The sequence below is a fragment of the Theropithecus gelada genome, chromosome 2 (assembly GCF_003255815.1).
Source record: "Theropithecus gelada isolate Dixy chromosome 2, Tgel_1.0, whole genome shotgun sequence".
Lineage (NCBI taxonomy): Eukaryota > Metazoa > Chordata > Mammalia > Primates > Cercopithecidae > Theropithecus > Theropithecus gelada.
The window spans coordinates 18,732,897-18,740,791 of NC_037669.1; the positions used below are offsets into that span (position 1 = coordinate 18,732,897).

The 7,895-nt window shown below is 39.8% G+C and overlaps 1 pseudogene across 1 annotated transcript; it reads left to right on the forward strand.

The window, feature by feature from the left end:
* Positions 1-443: 443 nt before the first annotated feature.
* Positions 444-3,205, forward strand: LOC112618832 (annotated as a pseudogene). Its single transcript, XR_003118129.1, has one exon. The product of XR_003118129.1 is annotated as an NEDD4-like E3 ubiquitin-protein ligase WWP1 pseudogene (transcript).
* Positions 3,206-7,895: the final 4,690 nt, after the last annotated feature.

Consider the following 7,895-nt stretch of genomic DNA (forward strand, 5'->3'; position numbering starts at 1 on the left):
TTTCTGTAACAATTTATAGGAAAACATCATGAATCCCAAAGCCTTTGATACTCTGCAGGTAAAAGAGGAATTGTGCCTATTCCTTGCGTCAGGAGCTCATTTAAGTACAGATGGAATAGTGTGACATACAAGTGGACCACAAACACAGCATCGCTAATCATCAGAAAAATGTAAATCAGGGCCGGGGTTGGGGGGCGGGGGGGAGAGTGAGGTGTCTGCGAGCTCTGCGTGCGGGCTCTGAGTGGCTGCAGCCGCCGCGCCTGCCACGAGACGGTGATCTTGGGCGCGGAAGGGCGAGGGCGCCCTCTGCAGGAGGAGTTGCCGCTGCCGTGGCCGCCCGGCTGCCGGGAGCCGACAGCTTCGCGCCGGCGTTGTCAGCTCCTTGAAACAAGGAATCATGTCTTACTCATCTTTGTATCCCCAGTGTCTAGCAGTTCCTGATACATAGTTTTAGCTGAATTTTGGGACATGGTCACTGCTTCACCAAGGTCTGATACTAGTAATAATCACACTGGAAGGCTGCAGTTACATGGTAACTGTTTCTAGCGCCAAACCTAAAAGAAGAAAGAACTGGTTCGGAACAGCAATATATACAGAAGTAGTTGTAGATGGAGAAATTAGGAAAACAGCAAAATCCAGTAGTTCTTCTAATCCAAAATGGGATGAACAGCTAACTGTAAATGTTACGCCACGTTGGAATTTCGAGTTTGGAGTCATCATGCTTTAAAAGCAGATGCTTTATTAGGAAATGCAACGGTAGATTTGAAACACAACAGAAAATTGGAAAGAGTCAAAGAATAATTAAAACTTTCCTTGGAAAACAAGAATGGCACAGCACAAACTGGTGAATTGACAGTTGTGCTTGATGGACTGGTGCTTGAGCAAGAAAATATAACAAACTGTAACTCATCTCCAACCATAGAAATACAGCAAAATGGTGATGCCTTACATGAAAATGGAGAGCCTTCAGCAAGGACCACTGCCAGGTTGGCTGTTGAAGGCACGAATGGAATAGATAATCATGTACCTACAAGCACTCTAGTGCGAAACTCATGTTGCTCGTATGTAGTTAATGGAGACAACATGCCTTCATCTCCATCTCAGGTTGCTGCCAGACCCAAAAATACACCACCTCCAAAACCACTCACATCTGAGCCTACCAATGACACTGTTAATAGAGAATCATCCTCATTTGCCCCAACTGATAATGCTTGTGTCACGGGTATTCCAGTAGTGTCTGAAGAAAATGCCTTGTCTCCAAATTGCACTAGTACTACCGTTGAAGATCCTCCAGTTCAAGAAATACTGACTTCCTCAGAAAACAATGAATGTATTCCTTCTACCAGTGCAGAATTGGGATCTGAATCTAGAATTATATTAGACCCTGACACCTCTAATTCTGGAAGTATTTCTGCTTTTGAAGCAGCCAAATCAAGGCAGCCAGATGGGTGTATAGATCGTTTGTGACAGGAATCTGGGAATGCCAACACAGAAACGTTGCCATCAGGGTGGAAACAAAGAAAAGATCCTCATGGTAGAACCTATTATGTGGATCATAATACTTGAACTATCACATGGGAGAGACCACAACCTTTACCTTCAGGCTGGGAAAGAAGAGTTGATGATCATGGAAGAGTTTATTATGTGGATCATAGCACCGGAACAACATGGCAGTGGGCTACCATGGAATCGGTCCAAAAATTTGAACAGTGGCAATCTCAGCAGAACCAATTGCAGGGAGCTATGCAACAGTTTAACCAACGATACCTCTATTCAGCTTCAATGTTAGCTGCAGAAAATGACCCTTATGGACCTTTGCCACCAGGCTGGGAAAAAACAGTGGATTCAACAGACAGGGTTTACTTTGTGAATCATAACACAGAAACAACCCAGTGGGAAGATCCAAGAACTCAAGGCTTACAGAATGAAGAACCTCTGCCAGAAGGCTGGGAAATTAGATATACTCATGAAGGTGTGAGGTACTTTGTTGATCATAATGCAAGAACAACAACATTCAAAGATCCTCGCAATGGGAAGTCATCTGTAACTAAAGGTGGTCCACAAATTGCTTTTGAATGCAGCTTTAGATGGAAACTTGCTCACTTCTGTTATTTATGCCAGTCTAATGCACTACCCAGTCATGTAAAGATCAATCTGTCCCAGCAGACGTTGTTTGAAGATTCCTTCCAGCAGCTTATGGCATTAAAACCCTATGACTTGAGGAGGCGCTTACATGTAATATTTAGAGGAGAAGAAGGACTTCATTATGGTGGCCTAGTGAGAGAATAGTTTTTCTTGCTTTCCCATGAAGTTTTGAACCCAATGTATTGCTCATTTGAGTATGCGGGGAAGAACAACTATTGTCTGCAGATAAATCCAGCATCAGCCATTAATCCAGACCATCTTTCGTACTTCTGTTTCATTGGTAGTTTTATTGCCATGGCACTATTTTATGGAAAGTTTATCGATACTGGTTTCTCTTTACCATTCTACAAGCGTATGTTAAGTAAAAAACTTACTATTAAGGATTTGGAATCTATTGATACTGAATTTTATAGCTCCCTTATCTGGATAAGAGATAGCAACATTGAAGAATGTGGCTTAGAAATGTACTTTTCTGTTGACATGGAGATTTGGGGAACAGTTACTTCACATGACCTGAAGTTGGGAGTTTCCAATATTCTGGTGACTGAGGAGAACAAAGATGAATATATTGGTTTAATGACAGAATGGCATTTTTCTCGAGGAGTACAAGAACAGACCACACTTTCCTTGATGGTTTTAATGAAGTTCTTCCTCATCAGTGGCTACAGTACTTCGATGAAAAAGAATTAGAGGTTACGTTGTGTGGCATGCAGGACGCTGACTTGGCAGATCGGCAGAGAAATAATGTTTATCGACATTACACAAGAAACAGCAAGCAAATCATTTGGTTTTGGCAGTTCGTGAAAGAGACAGACAATGAAGTAAGAATGCTACTTCATCACTGGAACCTGCCGTTTATCTCTAGGAGGATTTGCTGAGCTCATAGGAAGTCATGGGCCTCAAAAGTTTTGCATTGAAAAAGTTGGCAAAGACACTTGGTTGCCAAGAAGCCATATGTGTTTTAATCGCTTGGATCTACCACCATATAAGAGTTATAAACAACGAAAGGAAAAACTTCTTCTTTTTGCAATAGAAGAGACAGGGATTTGGACAAGAATGAATGTGGCTTCTTGTTTTGGAGGAGCTATTGCATTTAAATATCCCAGCCAAGAAAAATTACACAGAGAGCGTATATCAGCTGTTCATTCTGTACAGTGAATCTTCTGAACCTCTCAAAGTATGTTTTCCGTTCTTCCACAGAAATATGCAAAACATATTTCATCCTTTTCTACTTTATTTATTGTTCTCGTGAAATGACTGACCAGGAAAAAGATCATCCTCAAATTCTGAATCAAGTGAGAGACTTTATTAAAAATCCATATATAGCTATATAAGCATATATGATAGTGGCTCTAGTTTTACAGAGCTCCAAGTGCATTAAACATGACAGCTGTTCATTCATAAACATCTGGATTTGCTTTACCTTATTAATATTATCTAGTGGGAAAAGTGCAAATCGCTCCATGTTCTTCTCTCCCTTATGTAACATCTCCTGAGGGTGTTTAGTTGCACGGCTGTTCAGGAAGGTATTAAGGGCTTAGACCAAATCTTACTTTAAGTATGTTTTTAAAAAAAATGCTGCCGGCTTTTCTGAAGACAGGTGCTTGAACCTGTCAGTTTGTTTTAAATAAATACAATAGTTGAAAATTTTTCTCTGTTGTATCAGTAATATTGTCAAAGTAATGTATAAAACCATAACTTATACATGAAAGTCATATACTAGATCTGATCCTATTTAGTTTATTATCGAAATTGGAAGGATTCACTGAGCAGCATAGAAGTGTGTTTACGTGTTACTTTGAGATGCTAGGTATTTGTGGAATTAAAAAGAATCAGGCACTGTTGTACTTTGTTTTTAAATCTGTGATTTTTTTCAAATTTAATTCATAATAAATGGATGCAATTTCATACTTAGGAACATATAAAAGGTAGTGTGAACTCTGCCACTTTTTTTGTGTTCAAAGTTGTGGTTTTATGAAACCAGATGGATTGAAGAGTTACATGAGCATTTGAATGCTCTAATATGAAGCTAATGATTTTCTGTTAGTGTTTGAACATCTTCATTCCTCTCAAATTCATAACAGTTCTATTTATCTGAATTAAATAAGCATATAAAAAATGACATTTATCAGCCTCTGGAATTCAATGCTGTTTTTTCCTTACGTTTACATCTTTGCAAGGCATAGATGAGCTGAAGCTTCCATTCTGTAGGTATTCCATAACATCTTATGGTGCTTTGAGGCTTGCAGGAAAGATTAACCGCCAACAAATAACATAGGTAGATATCACAAAGCAGTAAAAAGGATAAAAACAATACATTTGGTAGAATCAAAGTACTTATGGATGCATAGAATATTGACTAAATGGGAAGAACTGAAAACTGGAATAAATTGCAGTGTCTTCTGTTCCAAAAATGAGGAAGATTATGCCTTCCTTTCTTTTTCTTACTTAATATTTCAGATAGATACTTCACATAACTCAGCATAATTCATCAATTCCGTATTGGAATAAAATTAGTCCATACCTGAATTCTCATTTCTCTTTTGGATCAGAACAACAACAACAAACTATAATAGCTAAATTTTTCAAATAATAGTACCAAAGCAGGGGAAATTACACTGATATAGACACATGTATATCATGCTGGCAGTGTTTTAAATACATTCCATAGTTTTTGGAAATAACTTTTTTATCACATATTTGTGTAGTATTTTCAATTATTTTTCTTGGCTTTATAAGTCATATTTTGTTGAAATTAATAAGGCATTTACTAGTGGGACTAGTCAAAGATCCTGAGATGGTATCAGTTACTGATAAGTAATCTATCTCATCATTTTATATAAACAGAGCAATTTCAATGGAAAACTATTAGGAGATCTAAGCCTGATAGTTTTTTTTTTTTTTTTTTTTTTTTTTTTTTTGTTGAGACGGAGTCTCGCTCTGTCGCCCAGGCTGGAGTGCAGTGGCCGGATCTCAGCTCATTGCAAGCTCCGCCTCCCGGGTTTTTACGCCATTCTCCTGCCTCAGCCTCCCGAGTAGCTGGGACTACAGGCGCCCACCACCTCGCCCGGCTAGTTTTTTGTATTTTTTAGTAGAGACGGGGTTTCACCGTGTTAGCCAGGATGGTCTCGAACTCCTGACCTCGTGATCCGCCCGTCTCGGCCTCCCAAAGTGCTGGGATTACAGGCTTGAGCCACCGCGCCCGGCCGCGCCTGATAGTTTTTGTAGTAAATTTTGTTTGTGAAATTTTCAACTTCTAATTGTCTAACTTATTTTAAAATTTACAAAATAGTTTCAAGAAAAAAGACCAAATCTTAATACATCTCTATAGTACTTAACTGAATTAGAAACCCAGCAGAAATAAAGTACAAGATTTCATGATATTATTATATGGCTGTGTTCTTTCAAATTAGTCCTGAAACAAAAGGAAAGAATTTTCCTCCACTCTTTCATTAGCTGCCCTGTCTGCCTACCTCTGACCTTCGCTGGTGACCTGCAGTTCTGGCTGGAAAGGGAGAAAAATAGATAGAAATTTTCACTTCAGGGCTGGTCCTTATAAAATTTGTCTTTCTGTGCCTCTCAGCAGCTAGCTTGCTTGCTCTCTCTCTTTCCTCTTTTTCTTTCTCTCTTTATTTTTTCCTTCCTTCCTTCCTTCCTCCTTTCTTTCCTTTCCTTCTTTTCCTTTCCTTTTCTTTTCCTTCTTTCTTTTCTTTCTCTCTTTCTTTCTTTCCTTTTCTTTTCTTTCTTTCTCTCTTTCTTTCCTTTTCTTTTCTTTCTTTCTCTGTCCTTCCTTCCACCTTTTCTCTCTGTTTCTCTCTCCTTCCTTCTTTCCTTCCTTCCTTCCTCCTTCGTTCCTTCCTCCTTCCTTCCTTTCTCTCTCTGTCTCTCTTTCCTCTCTTTCTTTCGTTCATTTGTTCGTTCGTTTGTCACTGTCACCTAGGCTGAACTGCAGTGGAACAATCATAGCTCACTGCATCTTCGACCTCCCAGGCTCAAGTGATCCGCCTGCCTCAGCCTCCCAAGTGGCAGGGACTACAGGCATGCACTATCACATTCGGCTAATTTTCTTTTTCTTTTTCATTTTGTGTGTGTGTGTGTGTGTGCGTGTGTGTGTGTGGAGATAGGGTCTCACTATGTTGCCTAGGCTGGTCTTGAACTCCTGGCCTCAAGCAATTCTCCTGCCTCATCCTCCCCAAGTGCTGAGATTACAGGCATGAGTCAGTGTGTTTGGCCAGCATATTTTATTTTCTTAAAAGAGGCTCATATCTTTAATTCCCACAAGAACTTGAACTCATTGTTAATGATATCCTAACTTGGGTCAGGCAGAAAACTTCATACTATAGCAGATCACACCCAAGGAAAGTCCTGATGAGAAGCTCAGTTCCACCAACTACTTTTGGCAAGTCCTATCACCTTTCTAGGATCAGAGTGCTCATCTCTAAGATTGGGAGGAGGGTGGCTGGCTCATCAATTCTAAACCTCATTTCCCCTGTAACACACGTAACAGGTGATCATATCTATGAACAAAAAACACCCACTGAGGAAACCCAAAACATTTCCGGAGATATAAAGCCAAGAGCAAGTAGATTTTTTTTTTAATGTTCTTGACAGTTTTGTTTTAACATAATGTGAGGGGTTATATAATATTTCACTGAGAGCCAAATAAAAGAACAGCAAATGAATTTCATTTCCTTCTAGTAAAGTAGTATAACGGTTTATGTAGACCAGTTTGGTTTGACATGGCTTTCCAAAAAGCGTTTATGAGCTTATAAGTAAATAAAATTGCTATTTATTTCACAAGGAAAAAAATAGGCCTAACTAAATTCTTATTTTTTTCTTAATTTTTAAAATTTTTCTGGGTACATAGTTGGTGTATATATTTATGGGGTACATGAGATGTTTTGATACATGCATGCAGTGTGACATAAGCACATCATGAAAAATAGGGTGTCCATCCCCTCAAGCGTTTATCCTTTGAGTTACAAACAATTCAACTGTACTCTTTAAGTTATTGTAAATAAATTCTTAAATTTTTAAAAAATGAATTTTGATAATTTAATATTCTCTACCCCAAGATAAACTAAATTGAGCAGATTTCTTTACGTGTTGGCATATTCAATATTCTGATATGTGTAACTTTTTCTTTTTTTTTTGAGACGGAATCTCGCTCTGTCGCCCAGGCTGGAGTGCAGTGGCGCGATCTCAGCTCACTGCAAGCTCCGCCTCCCGGGTTCACGCCATTCTCCTGCTTCAGCCCTACAGGCGCCCGCCACCGCGCCCGGCTAGTTTTTGTATTTTTAGTAGAAATGGGGTTTCACCATGTTGGTCAAGCTGGCCTCGATCTCCTGACCTCGTCATCCACCCGCCTCAGCCTCCCAAAGTACTGGGATTACAGGCGTGAGCCACGACGCCCGGCGCCTTTTCTTTTTTCTTTTTTGTTTCTTTGAGAGGGAATCTTGCTCTGTCGCCCAGGCTGGAGTGCAGTGGCGCAATCTCTGCTCACTGCAACCTCTGGTTCAAGCGATTCTCCTGCCCCAGCCTGGGATTATAGGCTCCTGCCACCACACCTGACTAATTTGTGTATTTTTAGTAGAGATGGGGTTTCACCATGTTGGTCAGGCTGGTCTCAAACTACTGACCTCAAGTGATCCACCCACCTCCGTCTCTCAAAGTGCTGGGACTACTGGCCTGAGCCACCGAGACAAGCCGTGACTTTCTTTTTTTTTTTTTTTTTTTTTTTTTTTTTTTTT